The 18,714-nt window shown below is 39.1% G+C and overlaps 1 protein-coding gene across 3 annotated transcripts in view; it reads right to left on the bottom strand.

The window, feature by feature from the left end:
* The window catches only part of EXPH5 (exophilin 5), a 64,269-nt gene that overhangs the window by 39,141 nt on the left and 6,414 nt on the right, over positions 1-18,714 (bottom strand). The window contains exon 1 of one of the 3 annotated variants that reach the window (XM_042459090.1): positions 13,310-13,336. The exons of 1 other annotated variant lie outside the window; for it this stretch is intronic. The gene's annotated coding sequence lies outside the window, so the exon portion shown is untranslated. Of the gene's footprint in view, positions 1-12,420; positions 12,559-13,309; positions 13,337-18,714 lie in introns of those variants that run through there. One more of the 3 variants, XM_042459089.1, reaches the window with a different exon arrangement.

Below are 18,714 nucleotides of genomic sequence, written 5' to 3' on the forward strand. Positions count from 1 at the left end.
ACCTAGATAACTACAACAGGGAAAGAACCCCTTAAAGTAAACAAAGTTTGGCTACCAGTCCTGGAAAATACCAAAATCAAGACCCAACCCATGCAAGTTATATCCACTCAGGGTGGGTGGGGGGATTTCACAGCAGAAAATGGATCACTAATTAAATAAGACACCTTGAGGCCTTGCCATTCAACAACAGACCAGCACACAGATTAATATGTAAATCACATCTTCTCAACCAAGGGTCACACAGTATATATATCCCACTCACTTTCATGCCAGCATTCTCTTAAGATGTGAGCTACAGATGCTAGTGAAATGTCAGAAATAAACTCTTCCAGAACATGGCCACATGGTCCAAAAAATCCACAAAAAACTATAGACGCTTTCAACATTCCTTCCTGTTATGCACTGGAGGAAGAATGCAGAGGAAATTACTCAAGGCTGATAAACAGGGTTATCCATGTAGAGATACATTGTAGTTTAATGTTAAATCTGAACTGGGCCATATAAGTGTAAGGATCATATTGTATTTAAAAGGGTCTGACAGACAATACCGATACCAGTTTTTTAGTGGGGAGTCAGGCGTTGAGAATAGTATTTAAGTTGGAAAGGTATAAAATCTCCTCTCTTTCTCCGTGGTTAAAAGTATACTGTAATGTCCTTTGGTGTTTTGTTTTGTTTTGTTTTGTTTTTGAAACTGTCGGAAGTAAAGAGGGAGAAACATTGATGATGTACGGAAATGAACTAAAGAAGTATAACTGTAATAATTTAATCGGTTGTATTATATTAAAAAATGAAATAAATATTATATCTAAAAAAAAAGAGAGAGAGAGAATAGTATTTAAGTAAGCCTTCTTTTCTGGGTGTACTCTCTCATCTCCTCCTTACTAGCCCAGTATTCCATAACTGTCCTACTCCATAGCTTCCCTCTCACACTAGGCCCATTCTTCAATCAGTCCTAGAAGGAGAACAAGGTTACTTCTTGCTCCTCTCACTCCTTGCTTGCTTTGCATAGAGTAGAGGGTGGTATAGCAAGGCCAGTGGGCTCTAGAAAGAGGCAGTAGCCTAGAGCAAGAGTGGCACATTTCATACAATTGCTTTACTTCAAAGACAGTATTATGGCTGCTCAGTAACAGCAAATTCTTACAGTTGTAGACTATTGTACTAAAAAAAGAAAACCCATTTTATCACATTTTTTCCTATAATGAGCTGAGAACAGTAGACATGTTTCTCTTCTTCCCCACTTTTATCCTGGTTGCCCAAGGTGACTCAGTGAATTTCATGGGCTTGTGAGGACTGGACCGTGGATCTCCCAAAACACAGTCTAGCATTCTCAGCATTACCATAACTACTGAACATTTTTAATACTATTCCAGCACCTTGGCATTCACTGCTCTCTATAGCTCTCTCTCATTGGATCTATCACTGCTGTCTCATCTCCTCCTCCCTTTTTAACAGGTATACTAGAGTTCCTACTGGAACCCAGCCCTTGGCAGATTCAAAGGTCAACTTCTGACAGTCACCCTAAAGGGGAAGAAGTACAATGCAGTTGGCCCTCTGTATCCACAGATTCAACCATCCACACCTGAAAATAGTCAAAAATAATATAATTCCCAAAGGCAAACCTTGTTATTGGCATTTTTATATAAGGGACACCATTTGATTATTTTCTTTTAAGGTATGTTTTAACTGTGTACTGTTTAATTACTATGTTAAGGAGTGGGATATTGGAATATGGAAGTGTATTATTTTAACTGTACGTCGCCCCGGTTGTGTTCCACAGAGAGGGGGATACAACAACAACAACAATAATAATTTTACTATATAATTGGTATTTAATGAGACTTGAGTATCCATGGATTTTGGTATCCACAGGTAGTCCTAGAACCAAGGGTCCACTGTAGTCTCCCTTCCACCAACAGCTTCTCCCAAATCTCCTTCCATTGCATAGGACTTTGAGAAGCCATCTTCCAAGATGAGAATTTGTCACCATCACACAAAATGATCTGTACACATAATAATCCCCTGGCCTGGTACAGAAAGAACCCTTCAATTTCAAACAACCTTCTAAATCAGGGGAAGAACAAAGAAAGCCCAAAGATTTGCTGGAGTCCAGAAAATAAGAAGCTAGTGCTTAAAGAATCTAGTGAGTAACATGTGTCACTAAATAGTCCTAAAGGGAGAATGAGCCTGTGGCATCCAGCCTCACCTGATCTAGGTGAACTCAGTACCCTGGAAAAGGGAACATGTGACTAACCAAATATTGTTAGACTACAGCTTCTCTTTCCCCTCATTATGCTGGCTAGGGATGATGTGCACTACATTCCACCAGCATCTGGAGGGCCACACACTTCCCATTCCTGTAATACAGTGTCAGAACAGACCTTTATGTACATGATTGGAAACCCTGCAAAATGTTACTGGCTGTGATTCTGCAAACAAGCTTACATATACAGTCATCCCTCAGTTTTTGTGGGGTGAAACTCACATATATTCAAGCCCCCTTGGCTTGAATGGCCGCACACAGGTGCATGTACCATTTTAGTCAATGGGGCTCACCCCTTTGTGAGTAATTGAGACAGTGGACTTCAAGTCCGTGAAAACGGAGGGGCAACTGTATACTGGATTTTTTTTCCTGGAGAGTCTAACAGTCTAATGAATACACATACATGAAGAGAGGACAAGTCTTGGGAGACATGTTCCCATTATCTCACAAAGTGACTCAGTAAGCAGAGAAATGTGGCCCCATAAAGAGAGCTTTTGATCATTTAATGGAACTGCCATTTTAACACAAATCTGTATCCATTATGAGTCAACTCTTCCTTATCACTTGGGAGGAATAGTACTGGTGTGTGGCCTCATTCTATCAAATCATTTCCAACTTATGATGACCCTAAGGCGAATCTTTCATGGGGTTTTCTTGGCAAGTTTTGTTCACCTAAGTGTTACTTTAGGTAATCGGTACATTCACAAATCCTCACTTCTGATCCAACTATATCTTCAAGAAGACATTTGGAAAATATATTCAATGTACTGCACACCCTCTTGAGGCCAAAAAAGATATGGCAACATTTCTGACAACAGAAGTACAGTAACATCTTTTTCATATACTGTATTGCTAACATATTTTCCTAACCACAACACTTTAACCAACTGGATCCTAGTAAGGTCCAATGTACTGGATGACAGGACTGAGAATGGGAGGCATGTAAATTCATTATGAATATCAACTGGAAACCCACAACTGAAATTATCTTTAAAATCTACAAACAAGTTCTTAAACCACAACCTTGACTATTAGAGTTGGACACTATTAATGAATTAACTAGCTAATTGAAATGGGAACACTCTGAAATCCTGAATGCAGCTTGTTTTTAATATTCATTGAAGCAGAAAATCCTCAAGCATGTAGAAGTCAATTACCTCTACAGATATATACATCATTTCCAAAATACTGCACCAGTATCTGTGATATTCATAAGGAGAGAATATAAATTAGACAAACTTCTTAATTATTTGAAACTGGCATTATTAAATTTCATCAGTAAATGTTACTTGTCAACATTTGTCCGAGACACACTGCAAAAATAATCCAGTTTGAGACTGCTTTAACTGCCCCGCTCAATGCTAGGGAATTCTGGGAATTATAGTTTTGTGAGACATTTAGCCTTCTCTGTCAGAGAGTTCAGGTGACACAATAAACTATAAACAAACATTCCCAGGATTCCCTAGCACTGAGTCAGACCAGTTAAAGTGGTACAGTGTGTTTTGGACCAATGAGTTCAGGTGGCTTCCATGTTAATGGAGGGTGAATCTGCTTTGGATTTCAACCATAACGTTAAAGGAGCTATTCCGAATGCTGAACCCCATCCTCTCCCCCACTGATTCAGCATCTTGGACAGTTCCTTTTAAAGATTCAGCCTGAAACCCAGAGCACATTCATCACTCCATTGATATGGATGTCATCAATTACCACTGGTTGCTGGAACTCTATATAAGATTTTCAGTACAAATCATTTCACAGTTCACTGCATATACCTAGCTCTGCAGTTATTCATAGCATGACTAGAAACTTAGCATAATTACAGATTAGGTTTGCAGTCTGAGTAGCCAAAATGAAATGAAGCTCAAATTAGGTCAAACTAAATATTCAATCCAGTCAGTACACTATTGGGAAAACACAAGCGGTGTGTTGTGTCTTGTTAACCAAGATTCTTTAATCTCAGATGAAACTATCATTACTTCATATTCGTTTAACATAATGTTTATGCCAAAGAAGACTATATTTAAAGGCTGGTAAGAGATGACAACAATAGTAGCATCTCTGAGTAAGACTTTAACGCTCAGAGCAAACTGAGCTGGTCCTAGAAGCACCCAGAGGCTGAAAAGGTTATATTCTCACTGAATTCTCAGTGGAAAATAAAAGTGAGTCTGGTTTACCTGTAAATCAATTACTACCTCAGAGTAGTCCATATACTTGAATGCTTCTTCAAAATAAACCAACACCCACCTTCTGTAGGCAGAACAGTTAGGTCAGAATTTCTGGATATGTAATTTTCTATGTGACAGCACTCTACTCTGTGGAGGATGAACACTGCATCTTGGAAATTCCTATTTTGCAATCTGAAGAGATACAATTCTCAGAATGTAGTGTAGTCTCCTTCTCTGGAGGTTTTTAAACAGAGGCTGGATGGCCATCTCTCAGGAATGATTTGATTGTGTATTCCTGAATGGCAAAGGGTTGGAGTGGATGGCCCCTGTGGTCTCTTCCAACACTATGATTCTCTTCTCTATGAACTATATGAATCAAACTCCCCCCCCCTTCTCTGGAATTAATAAGAGGCACACTACAAACCTCACTGCAGGACATGGGAGGACATGAAATGGACACCACACATTCTTGACAATTTGATGAAAATTTCTCTCTGGTTCTTAAATACTGTCGCTAACATATCAAGTCTTTCCCAGCCTTGATGTTTACAGCACATTTAAGAATGCAGTTGCCTGCCTATTTCAAAGAATATTAGTGTTTTCCCTCATCGCAAAATGAGACATTATATTTCTCCCCCAATAGTTAAACTAGCTCAAGGAGCCTGTCCATTGCCATGTTTATTTATTTCAGTTTTCTTGTGTGCCTAAGGCAGCAGACAAAGCCCATAAGTAAAGCACTTGCACAACCATCATGTGAATTTAAAAAAGAACAGACTTGCACAAAGGTGGTTCAAGCAGAAAATTAAGGATGCAAAAACGGAATTTGATGAGCACATTGCAAGTAGCATCAAGACCAACAATTAAAAAAAAACCTTACATATATCAAGAAGTTGGAAAAGACACTAAGGCAAGTGGGCCACTGGAAAATAAGTAAATAAGCTATAAAGAAGGCTGAGAAAACTAGAGAAGGACAAATTCTTTCCATCTCTTTTCACTTTTGAACTTATAGGGGAAATGCCTATGCATGAAATAATGTTTTTATGAGATGAGAGTCAGGATCTGGGGCAAAAAGCAAGGATAGGAGAGAAAATTAAAAGCCTCATCAACAAATTACAAACAGATCACCATATCCACATGATATCCAAGAGTTTTTAAAGAGCTTAAGAGCCAATTTGCCGATCTTCTAATTTAAATAGTAGATAATACTTATTCCAGAATAGATCAATTTTTTTATCAGTGGAGGTTTAATTCCACAGATACTAGGGGCATCTACTGAGCCTATCCTATACTCTGACCATGCACCACTCACCCTTGACTGGAGTATAGGCAAAAATAGCAGTTTAAAATCTGGCGGTTTAATTCTTATTTGCTCAATTATGAGCGATTTAAACAATTGACTATTGAAGCCATTCAACATTTTTTTTTTACAAAGCAATTTTTGTTCCTGTATTATTCACATTTTAGAGTAGGCAAAACATAATTAAAAGTATAATAATCTTGTATATTCTTCCTGGCTTCCAAAAAACTACCATACAGAATGAAAGCAAAATTATCAAATGCCTCCCTTTTAAATCACCTACAAAAGGAAACTAAGATCTTTGGGCCATTAAAGGTGTTGAGTCTACTCCAAGGGTCAGATGGTGGCAATTTCATGAGCAGTGCTGAAATGTTCTCTGTCACTTGAAAGAGGTCACTATTAAATGGGTCTCAAAACGTTCTCAGATTATCTCCCAGGATTATCTCTTACATCAGGATCATAGTGTGGCTACTCCATCCTTGAGACTGGGCCCCATACCTTTTCAATTACATTTGGACAGCAAAACCACATAGGAAATTGCCACATTGGTGAAACATCTCCCCCTGGGCCAGCACCACTAAGACAAGAGCTTCTCATACAATCCAATCATCTTGTTTCTCAAATCATTAGCAGAGGTAGCACATAAACCACTGCGAGAAATTATCAGAGGCAACCACCAGCCACTGTAACTTGGAGACGTAAGGCTGACACTTGAATAAAACACTCTCAGAGTAGGAGCAGGGAATGTGTGTTGCTCCAGAAGTGTTTGGATTAACATCTAGAGCCATTCAACATTTTTATGAAGACAACTCTACCCCAGGAATGTCAGAGGCCCTTCTTTGGGACACGTTGAAAGTGGTCCTACGAAGCCTATTTATTAAAGAAGGGGCCCACCTAAAACGCTTATGAGAAGCAAAGCGAGGGTCACGCCTGGATGAGATAATAGAATTAACACACCTGCATAAGAGTTTGCAAGACAAGTCTGACCGGGCACTTTTGCTCCAGAAAAAAGCTCTCTTGGAAGAGACTGATTCCTATCAAATTCAGAAAGCCATATTTCACACAAAAGCCAGGCTCTACGAATTCAGTAATAAGAATTCTAAATTAATGGCAAGAATAGTTTAAAAAAAAAAAAGCAGAGAGGAGGTTAACTCCATGCATTCAGTCTTCAGAGGGTAAAATTTATAATACTCAATTTAAAATTTTAGAAGTATTCTGTAATTTCTATGTTAAATTGTATTCTTCTGATCAAGCAAGCGATCATGAAAATATCAAATTTGTTAAGTCTTTAAATATTAAAAAACTCACAGAATATCACACTGCCGCTCTTAACAAAACCATCACTACCAAAAAACTAGATAATGCCCTCAAACGGATCCGGCTGGGGAAATCCCCAGGCCCAGATGGCTTTACAGGGGAATTTTATAAACTCCTTAAAGACTGCCTTAGTCCAGATTTAGTAGTGTTACTAAATGAGATTTTGTTGAAGGGAAAAGTGCCAAATAGTTGGAAAATTTCTAGAATCATGCCGATCTCTAAAACTAATGAACTGTCACCGCTTGTGCAATTCTTTTGACCGATTGCACTAATTAATCAAGATATCAAATTGCTCTCTTCCATTTTAGCTGCCAGATTGAATGGTTTCATCACTGACTATATCCATCCGAACCAAACTGAGTTTATGCCTGGACGTAAACTGTCAGACACCATTGGGAGAACATTAGACATTATACATTATGCCTCAAGGGAAGGTACACAGCTGGCACTTATCTCACTCGATGCCCTTAAAGCATTTGATATGGTTGAATGGGCTCCTGGTTGGGCCACTGTGAGAACAGAATACTGTACTTGACAGGCCTTTGGTCTATCTTATGTTTTTATTTATGTCTAAGGGGTAGTATTACCCTGTTCTATTTGAGTTTCATGTCATTTTGTGAACTTGTTTTCTAATTTCTATACCTTTATTCTAATATCAATATTTCTCATGCATTTTTCTTAATGTACATATTTCCCCAACTGACTAAACCATCTCTGTGCACATTCCACCCCCACCTGCACATTTTCAGTTGTGTCAATTTACTTTATTTTGAAAAAGAAGAATGTGATGTTTACAGTCTTATCCCGATAACAGGAAATTGAAAGATGTGTGCATGTTTTTGTTAATAGGCTCACATATCACAAACTGGACCAGTTTTAAAAATCTCAGTTAATAAGAATTGAAAGCACGCAATTTTTTGCTCCTAACTACAATATTCCACTATCCTCATTTGCACCTGTAATTTTATGAACTGTTATTAAAAAAAAAATCTAAAGATTCATATTTTACAGTTTTTGCAGTGTTCTCCCACTATGATTGTCTTACAGGTCTTGGAAACATTATTTTATAAGACTACAACTTCAGAATTCTGCAGCCTAAATGGCCACTGTCCATACTTGGGGAGGGACTCTGAACTGTAGTCTGATTTTTCCCCTCCAGGCTGTCATTTCTCAGTACTACAGCACTCACACATCTCAAGAAGCATTTTAATCTTTTTTTTTTTTAATCAAAACTGGGTTAAACTATACAGTATTTCAAGTAAAGGATTCTAAAATGTGAGTTAAATTACCTCCCTGGTTGCAAGTCCTTGGTTGCAAGTCCTAGAAATTTAATTTTGTTCAGTTAAAATTTATCATGCAGCAATCAATGCATGTATCCTATTTTACAGAAGACTCTCCTCTGTTTGAGGGCAGTCAGAGGATAATTCTTTGTTTGAAGGAATATCCAGACTGCAGACAATATTCTGTTAGTATATCTCTGTGTGTGTAGACAGAGTAATGGCCTTGAAGTTGCTCATCAATCCTTAGTACACAGATAGCAGACTAACAGGCAAACAGACCACTATGTCTTGGTAATCACCATTATGGTGAAATGTACTATATTTCTGTTTTGTTGGATGAATCAGTATATCCACATTTTATGTAAATCTCTTACCTCTTTTGTCCTCCTAAAGTGATCTGTTGTTCTTTTTTTGTCAATGTTTAAATACCTACCACATTAAATGATCCACAGGGATAAGAGTGGCATTCACCACTGCCCTGCATGGTTGCAGCTATGCTGGGAGGGAATGTTAGGATAACTTATACATAGCAAGACTTACTTCTGCATAAGGATCTCTAGGTTTGGCTTGTTAACCATTAACAAGGCATTGTCCAACTTTGCAAGCCAGTTACTGTATTTTCCTATTCTATCTCTACTGACACACTGAACTTGGAATGTCCATTTTGATAAGAACACACATTTTTAAAAATCTAGGAAACTACAAAATGTTTAAAAGAATTACCTGGATTTAATGCAAAGTTCTACTGCCAAATGTAACCTCAGACCTGGTTCCTGGTGTGGATATATTATTGGTTTTTTATGTGCATAATTATATACATAGAACTCAGGGTCAGTGAATAAATGGCCAACGTGAGCCTCTGACCTGCAACTAATATCACCTTGTAGCGGTGGAGAGGGGAACAAAGGAAAGTAATTTTCACTGTAAACGTGCAAGGAGAGGAAACAATTAACTAGCATAGTTCTGTTCCTGATCACATTCCCACCACCTTCTTTACATTTTTTAAAAAGAGCCTTAAGTTATGCATTAGCTATCAAATATAGCTGGGCTGAAAAACTAAGGTACTGAAACCCTAGGGGAGGCTTTATGTATGACTCCAAACAGGAATTACTACTACTACTACTACTACCACTACTGTTACTTACTGGTTTATTAGGCCTATTTAAAACTACACATTTTGTTTTAGTCAAGTCTAATCAAGATTATGTTCTGCTTTTCCTCTGCAATCGATCCACCTATGTTTATTTTTCACATATGAAATAATCCTATAATAATCTTCATTATTTTTAACACAGATCCAGGGCAGACAACATATAATTGCTCTAATTGTATATCATTCAAAATACTATAGAAGTGAAGTTCTCATTAGTATGAGTGGCTAGGGGTTGCAGTTCAACGTTCAGAGCACCACACATCCTCCATGCTTGCCACAGCTGGAAGTCCATAACAACGAGGTTAGCTAATTTCTTGAAATGGAAAAGCCTTGATTGTGCATCTCATTAACTTTTCTGACACTCCTTTGCTGAGTTGCATTCCTTCTTAAGCATCTAGGTTAGACCAATGCATCAATGGGCCAGTGCATAATTCTGCTTAGAACCCTCAGGCTATATGGATGTAGAAGTACAACTGAAGGTATTTTAAACAGAAATCTGTTTTAGGTGTGGCAGCTTTTGAGTTTATCAGCTCTGCCTCAAGAATAGAGAATGTTCATCTGACAGGTCCTAGTCCAAACACTGAAAATAGCATGTATTTTTTAAACAATTATTCAAAATTAGAAGCCTCTTATGCCTATAAGATGGGCTTGAGATAAATAATAATGAACCTGACTCATCTCTTGTTTCAGGCTATATTAACAAATGATGGATCCAAGTGATAGATCCAGCTATCTCAGTAGAATCCTAGTTGAGCATTGCAATTAGAATGCACAAATGATTATCAGTATTATGCAGAGAAAGAAGTGTCCTTATATGGATTTTCCTTTTAAATCATGGCAAAAACAGCTTTAACTGAAAATAGTGGGCCAGGAAGACACTGCACTTGACTCAGAGGAAGATCTACTTAAAATCTGATATGGAATTCTTAATTTATCACCAGTTCTCCATAGACAACCCCCATAGTTCTAATGCAACCAAATGATATGCAGACTTTTGTAAATCTTTCAGGGAATGAGCTGTGCAACTGAGAAACAAGCACAAACCATGTCCCTCAGCATGGATTATTTTATTCAGACAAAGGATGATATGATTATCAAAACACTCTAAATCTATCTGAAAGGCTGAGAGTAATGGGTTAAAATCTGTCACTAAGAGGTCATTCAGATGTCTTTTTTTAGGGGACCGATGTGAATGACCTCACTCCATTCCAGGTTTGTTATTCACACTATGGATCTGGATCTATGTACATCTCTGGGAGTTCAGTTACTCACACGTGTCAGCACTCAAATAAACATAGGAATCGATGATGAGACATGCAGAGTTTAATCCCAAATTATCCCAACTCTATCTGCATCAGTTATTCACACTGCCAGCGATGCGGACCTTTTAAAAAAATCTCAAAAAAACCTGGTATCAATTATCCTGGGCAAAGTGGGGGTTTTGGCAGTCCCCCCCCCCCCCAAAAAAAAAAAAAAAAAAAAAAAAAGACCTGAATCGGATGAATTTGGGTTGTGTGAGAACAATGGAGAATCAACCCGGATTCATCCTGGATTATTTTCATTGTCTAAATAGCTCCTAAAGATGCATCCACACTGCAACAATAATCCAGGTTGACACCACTTTAACTGCCAGGGCTCAATGCTATGCAATTCTGGGAACTGCAGTTTGTTGTAGCACCAGAACTCTCTGAAAGAGGCTAAATGTCTCACAAAACTACAATTCCCAGAATTGCATAGCATTGAACCATGGCAGTTAAAGAGGTGTCAAACTGGATTATTTCTGCAGTGCAGATGCAGCCTTAGACTTATTACATGCTCCACCGCAGTCAACTTTTACTGAAATATCACATTTCAAAGAGGAGGAATATTTACATTTATATAGGGAATATAGTCCTTTTGCTTACAAAACAGCCTTCTATAATATTTTGCATAGCATACCCAGTGAAAGCATCCAGCTTTTTGTGGGTGAGAATATCTCTTAACTTGATAGTGCAGTGGTTAAATGTCTATATTGCAGCCACAAGGTTGTGAGTTTGATTCCAGGGGCTCCAAGATCCGCTCAGTCTTGCATCCTTCTGTACGTCGCTCAAATGAGTACACAGCTTGTTGGGGGCAATTAGCTTACACATCATATATACCATAGTTTTTTGTGGGTTTTTTGGGTTATGAGGCCATGTTCTAGACAAGTTTATTCCCGATGTTTCGCCAGCAGCTATAGCTGAAAACCTTCAATTTCACATCATAAATCACCTAGAGAGTGCTTAGTTCACTGATAAGCGATATAGAAATGTACTTGCTATTGCTGATATGCCAAATGTCTTAATGTAAAACTGCATAGCTGTCAGAGTTGGTCACACTGTCCCTATTCCATGGCTGCTTAAGACTTCAGTGAATGCTCACTATCACAATCACTGCTGATGGAGAGGTGTCCTCACTGTCTCCTCACTAAGGGCAGAGGATACCCCACAACATGCAGGAAAGACTAACCAGACAACTCTGTTCCCTCACACTGCTCTTCACTGGCTTTAAGCAGCATCAGCTGCAAATCCATACAGTGATTGGCCACTTCATGATTAAAGACGAAACCACAGGGTTCAAATACACCTACACATCTACAACAAAAGACTGTTTTAAAATCATCCTCTTAGTATGATCTTGGATCTATGATTCTTACAAACAGACAGAAAAAATATCCACTTTTACTAAGAGAGACATAGCTAAGTATAAACAAACCACTCCACCTCCTTCTTCTTTTACTTTGGGCACTAATGCCACCATAATAGTGAAAGACAGCATGCTTTTAAAAATAAATAAACAAACAAAAATATTCAAAATGGCACTTATATAGAACTAGAAAACATCTTCACAAGACACTTTAGGTCTTTTCAGTTATATAAGATTTTATCCAGGAGGAGTTTGGAAGCAAGAATGTACAGTATCTGGTTTACCTGGAACAGTTTAGCTTAGATGTGTGTTTTTCCTTGTTCAGTCATTTGATTTTTCCTTGTAGTAGACAGTTACTACATGCCATTCTATGGGTCCTCCTGCCTTCAGAACTAACACAGAAATTACCAGGAACAGGGAGCTCTATGCCATGATACCAAGGATTTAGGACCAAAACACACTGCAGAAATAATCCAGTTTGAGACAGCTTTAACTGCCCTGGCTCAGTGCTAGGGAATCCTAGGAACTGTAATTTATTGTGGCACCAGAGCTCTCTGACAGAGAAGGCCAAATGTCCCACAAAACTACAGTTCCCAGAATCCCTAGCATTGAGCCAGGGCAGATAAAGCGGTCTCAAACTGGATTATTCTGTTTAGCATTTATATGATATTTTCCTGATGAGTTCCTCAATTGGTCTTCATTAGTAGTTGACTGTTTTACTAAACATCTGCTGTGTTTCCAACTTTCAGTTCCTTTTATTTTTATAAAATTTTATAAAACTGCATAAAATTGTTGCATGCCTTCAAGTCACTTCTGATTTATGGCAATTTTAAAGCAGATTTAACATGGGATTTTCTTGGTAAGATTTGTTCAGGGGGTGGCCAATGACTTCGTCTGAGGCTGAGACAGTGTGACTTGCCCAATGTTACTCAGTGGGTCTCCATTGACAAATGAGGATTAAGCCCTAATCCCCTGGAATCCTAGTCCCACAGCCAAACCACAACACCATGCTGACTCATATACATGCCTGCACTTTTTCATTACTTTCTGTGCTCAGATGTTGGGGACAGCTGGACATAAATATTAGTATGTTAAAAATTTCATCATATTTTATTCATCATCATTATTATTCATCACATTTTCATGAGAAGAATCTATATTTTACAGACATACCTCAGTTAATAAAGCCTCTGAGAAGGACAGTTCTTATTTACCAAATCTTTTTATGCCTGCCCAGAACCCTTCCTTTTCTTTTGTCTAGATTTTTTTAGCAGCACTGGCATGGGGAGGATGGTGAAGGAGGGTTGGAGAGAGACAGTTTTTTTGCTGTTCAGTTGCAGAAGCACATCTGTAGTAAACAATGGAATAAAGCTTGAATATGGAAAGAGCAGGATTTTGCTCTAGTCAATCCAAATGTAGCCATATATGCCTCCTTACAACAGGCAGGGTAAACAGCAGCTCCTTTTGGAATCCCTCACTGAGTGTGGAGTAATGGTTTCAGTGTTGTACTGTAACTCTGGAGACCAGGGTTTGATTCCTAGCTCAGCCATGAAACCCACTGGGTGACCCTGGACAAGTCACACTCTCTCAGCCTCAGGGGAAGGCAATGACACACTTCCTCTGAACAAATCTTGTCAAGCAAACCCCATGGTAGGGGTTCGCCATAAGTCAGAAACAACCTGAAGGCACACAACAACAACATCTTGAGTATGTGTGAACAGCAAAACAGAGAGATGGCAAGAGAGCCAATAATCTCACTAGCTAGCCCTGACATTTTAAAAAAGCATGGATCTATAAGTCTGGCCTCCAAAAATGGAAATTATTAGAAAAGTGAGGGCCAATAAAAGGGCTGGAAAAATCTCTGGATTTATTTTGGAAGAAGCCTTGAAGTGGTCTCTAGCAAAATTCCAACTGTTTTTAGTAACTTATACAATGCTTACTTGACCTGGTTGTTTCATTTCACATGTGCATGTCTTTAATTCTGAACAAAAAGTCTGCTGAAACATGTTCAAGCCGCTCTTCTTCTTTCCCTGTCATTTCTATGCACATTCTACCTCTGGTATTAAAGATTCTGCTAAAGTAGTAATGCCCAGGAAAACATCTACTTTTTTATCTGAGTTATACCTGTAATTGCATACAGACCATAAAAAGGGCATGAAGGCTTGTATTCATGAATTCACATTATATGAATCCTTTATTTCCTAGCTCCTTCTCCAGATGAAAGTTAATAATAGGGTCATCACTACAGTATAGCAATTTTGGTGCTGCCTGGTGCCTCTTACAACTGCATCCCATGTAGTTCTTCAAATACCGTTTATTTACCCTCAAGCTGTGATTCACTACTATCCTTAACTTGGGTCCAAAACACACTGCAGAAATAATCCAGTATGAGGCCACTTTAAGTGCTCTGGCTCATTGCTAGGGAATCCTGGGAATTGTAGTTTATTGTGGCACCAGAGCTCTCTGACAGAGAAGGCTAAATGTCTCAGAAAACTACAGTTTCCAGGGTTCCTTAGCAATAGCATTGAGCCAGGGCAATTAAAGCACTCTCATTCTGCAGTGTGTTTTGGACCTGAGTCTTTTTCATTCTTACTGCTATTATCCCCTAAGCTGCCACTGTGCCTGCATTAAAAACTGAGACATTTCATCTCCCTGTTAATTTTGTAGATCCACCTCCAGGCAGATGTATAAGCTGAACAGAATTTTTCTCTCTCAAACAGAACCCATGAAACTTTATAACAGGTTGCCAAAGGGCAGCTGTCAGATCTGAGAAAGTGGAATTATCCCTTTGGCTCTTCTGACCACAAATTGCCCTAGTTGCAGCTGCTAGGAGATCAAAAGTGCATAGACAAAAAGAGGACAAGAATTCTAACCTGGCATCTTGTCAATCTCAAATCTCTGGCTGCAAACCTTTAGTCTGCCATTGTTTGAAAAAAAGATGTATTCAGACTTTTAACTCTTCGTCAGAGTATTAACTCGTCTTATGCTATTAAAAGCACAAGAGCACTGAAAAAAGGGAGAAGTGGCAACCATCACATAGGATCATATAGTTCAGATTCTCAAGATGTAGTGCAAAAAATTAGTGTTGGCAACATATCATCTGCCACCTTCTTGAAAAAAACCAATACTAAGCGCCTTACAGACAGGTCTAAGCGGCGCCGTCGTTGCACCAGGAATACGTGCGAGGGGCGGCACTTCCGGACGCGCCTTGCCCCTCGTGCGTATTCCGTACGGCAAGATGGCGGCGCCCTATACAGACGGGCGTGGCCATCTTGACGTAACGGACGCACAGCGTCCGGACGTCTAAACCCGGAAGAGCCGTCGCGAGTGCGCGCTTTGGCACTTGCGGCGGCTCTTCCGGGTTGCACTCCTTTTTTGCAGCGCGGAGGAGTCGCGCGGTTTGGCTGCTGCGGCTCCTCCGTGCTGCAGCCGGCAGCAGCCCAAGACCGCCCCTTTTGGGCAGTCTGTAACGGGCCCTAGATAACTTTTTTGCAGTATTTACACACACATATACCATATATTTACTCTGTTTTTCAACCAAAAAGAAAGGTTCCCAGAGCAGCTACACACCCCAAAAAAAATAACAGTTCAATCCCTCCTGTTAGTCTTAGAATCTAAAAAATGCAACATGAAAGGAAAAGGGACTGGGAAAAAAAGACTAGTTACAAAGCTGCCATGATGAAGAGTTGGAACAGAAAGGCATGAAAGAAAAGAAAAACTAAGCATGACTATTTACTGCTATGCAATCTAGTGGCCGTTGTTGTTTTGTGCCTTCAAGTCGTATCTAATTTATGGCGACTCTAAAGTGAACCTACCATGGGGTTTGGAAATGTTACTTTCTGGAAAACAAAATTGCCCAGGATGCAATCCAAAAATAACTTTCCCAATCTCTTGAGTTGTGTTGTTGTGTACATTTAACTCATTTCCTACTTATGGTGACCCTATCATAGGGTTTTCTTGGCATGATTTGTTCAGTGAGGATTTTTCTTTGCCTTCCTCTAAGCCTGAGAAAATGTGACTTGCCCAAGGTTACCCTGGTCGCTGACACTGCAGAAATAAAGCAGTTTCACATCACTTTAACTGTCATGGCTCCATCCTATGTAATATTGTGATTTGTAGTTTGCTGAGGCACCAGAGCTCTTTGACAGAGAAGGCTCAATATCTCACAAAACTACACAGACCAAAATTTCACACCACTGAGTCATGGCAGTTAAAGTGATGTCAAACTATTTTATTTCTGCAGTGTGGATAAGATTCGTATGTGTTTCTACGGCCAAGCAGAGATTTGAACCCTGTCTCCAGAGTCGTCGTCCAGCACTCAAACCACTACACCACACTGGCTCACCAATCAGAGTACAATAAAAGATATTGTAAAACCAGACACCAGCCCAAAGGTCTTCCAAAACTGGCCCTAACAGGTTTTCTGTTTTGACGTTTGACTGATAGCTACCATTTTGAAAAAGGGGGCAGGGAAATATGTGAAAATCACAGGGATGCCCAACCTTAATATGCATATACAATTTGAAAGAATGGTTTGAAGTTGTGAGCTGGAAACAGACTCTGTACAGTGAGGTAAGAAGTGCCAGTCAGCTGGCTCTCTGCCTGCCCTTGGAAGCAACAATCAAGGCAACCTGGCATCTGTGCTGTTAGGTAATAGACTGGGGAAAAGATGGAAGAGACAGGCTGCTGGTGTTGGAAGACTTCATAAAAATATGTATTGAGTCTTAATGTGGAAATAAATATACATAAGAAACAGTCACTGATGAACCACAAGGGATGTAGCTAAAGAGGCACCAGGAAGCAATGACTACAGGAAATGATCCTAGTACTGTATTAACCTTCAGTTAGAGAAGAAGCTAGGAACTAAATGATTTTTTTAAAATCCACAAAAAACTACTCACAAAAGGATACATAACATCCAAAACACACTGCAGAAATAATCCAGTTTGAGACTGCTTTAACTGCCACGGCTCAATACTATGGAACCTTGGGAATTGTAGTTTACTGTGGCACCAGAGCTCTCTGACAGAGAAGGCTAAATTTGTGATAAAAATATGTTTTTAGCTAAAATTTTGCTTGTGGTCATGCAAACTGTGAAGTATTTAATGCAGATATGGTTCAAAAATGTCTCCCAACGTGAGCTCAGAAATATAAAGCTTTACAGTATTTGGCCTGTACAACAAAATCCTGGGGAACAAATTCCTGTTAGAGAACCAGTGATAAACAACAGGAACCACTTGTACTAATTGAGGGATTCATGTAACGTCCCAGAAGCTTGAGGTAATGCCCTAAAAATTCAGCTGTATTTTTTTGCTTGATAACTGCTCTTTGGTATTTGCTTTACAGAGATTGTGTATAAAGAAAAGACAAGAAAAAGGTAGTGTTATGGGAATGTATCTTTATTTTATTCCTCCCAGCCTTTTATTTTTAAATGCAAGGAGCACTTCATAAGGGTAAAGCAGCTGGAAATATTTCACAACGCTGAACTCTTACCCTATGCTTTCCTGAGGCACCCTCTCATTTCTGACCATGCTGATCTCAAACCTTCAAATGCATTTTTAATATAACAAACTTGAGAAGTCAAGGAAAGGAATTAGTTCTCAAGTGGTGGTCAAGCTCAGACCTATCACATAAAGAAATGTAACCTGCCCTTTCAACCAAGGGTCTTCATTTGAATGTAACCTCTAGTCTAGAACACAAGATAGAAGGGGCACCTGGAAGCCATGTTGCAATGGTTCTGTTCCTTTAAATCCCAAGGGCATGTACTCAGCATACAGCTGCTTCATAAACTGCCTATGTCTTGGCTACTGATGTAGTCACAGCATCTTTCCCTGGGAGTTCACCTAGATCCTGCCAAATCTCACACCTATTACCAGAATGACTTATGCTCATGGTTTAGCTCCTTCAGATTTTGGTGAAGACCCCATGGGATTACAGCCTATCTGGAAGAGAACAAAGACCTGTATATTGATGTAGGATTCACTCTATATTCTACAAAATGCAATGTGACTGGGTGCTATCCATGAATTAATTAATCTTTTACTATTATTAACAATCTCTTTGTTTTTCTTTTACAGCCTTACTGATGGCTGCTCCCAGGCAGGAGAACTCCCTTTCAAGGAAGGACAGCCTAATTTCCTCCTCATTGCCCTTCCTCCAGGCAAAGACCTACTACTAAGGCAAACTTTTGGCAACTGATTGGCTGCTAAAAAGGAGCCTTTCAAGATGTTCTACTTTTAAAATTATGAGCTTTTAAATTTTAAAAAAATTAATTTGCTTTTAATTTGTCTAATTGCATTATAATTGCATAATATATGTTTTGCATCATTTTAAAAGATTTCTATCAGCCGCCTTGTATCCCAGCTCTTGTGAGAAAGACAGGATCTAAATGAAATTATAGTTATTCTCCTTTTGTATTCTCACTACTCCCAGAGCTTTCTTTTCCCACATCCAAGTCATGCCTATTCAGGGGTAAGGAATAATTTGAAGTTATAAGAGCTAGCAACCATGCCCTGTGCTCAGGCATGATGGGTACTGTAGTCCCACATCATTTAGACAGCAGCAGGCTTCCTTCCCTT

This window comes from Sceloporus undulatus, chromosome 3, assembly GCF_019175285.1.
Source record: "Sceloporus undulatus isolate JIND9_A2432 ecotype Alabama chromosome 3, SceUnd_v1.1, whole genome shotgun sequence".
In the NCBI taxonomy this organism is placed as follows: Eukaryota; Metazoa; Chordata; class Lepidosauria; order Squamata; family Phrynosomatidae; genus Sceloporus; species Sceloporus undulatus.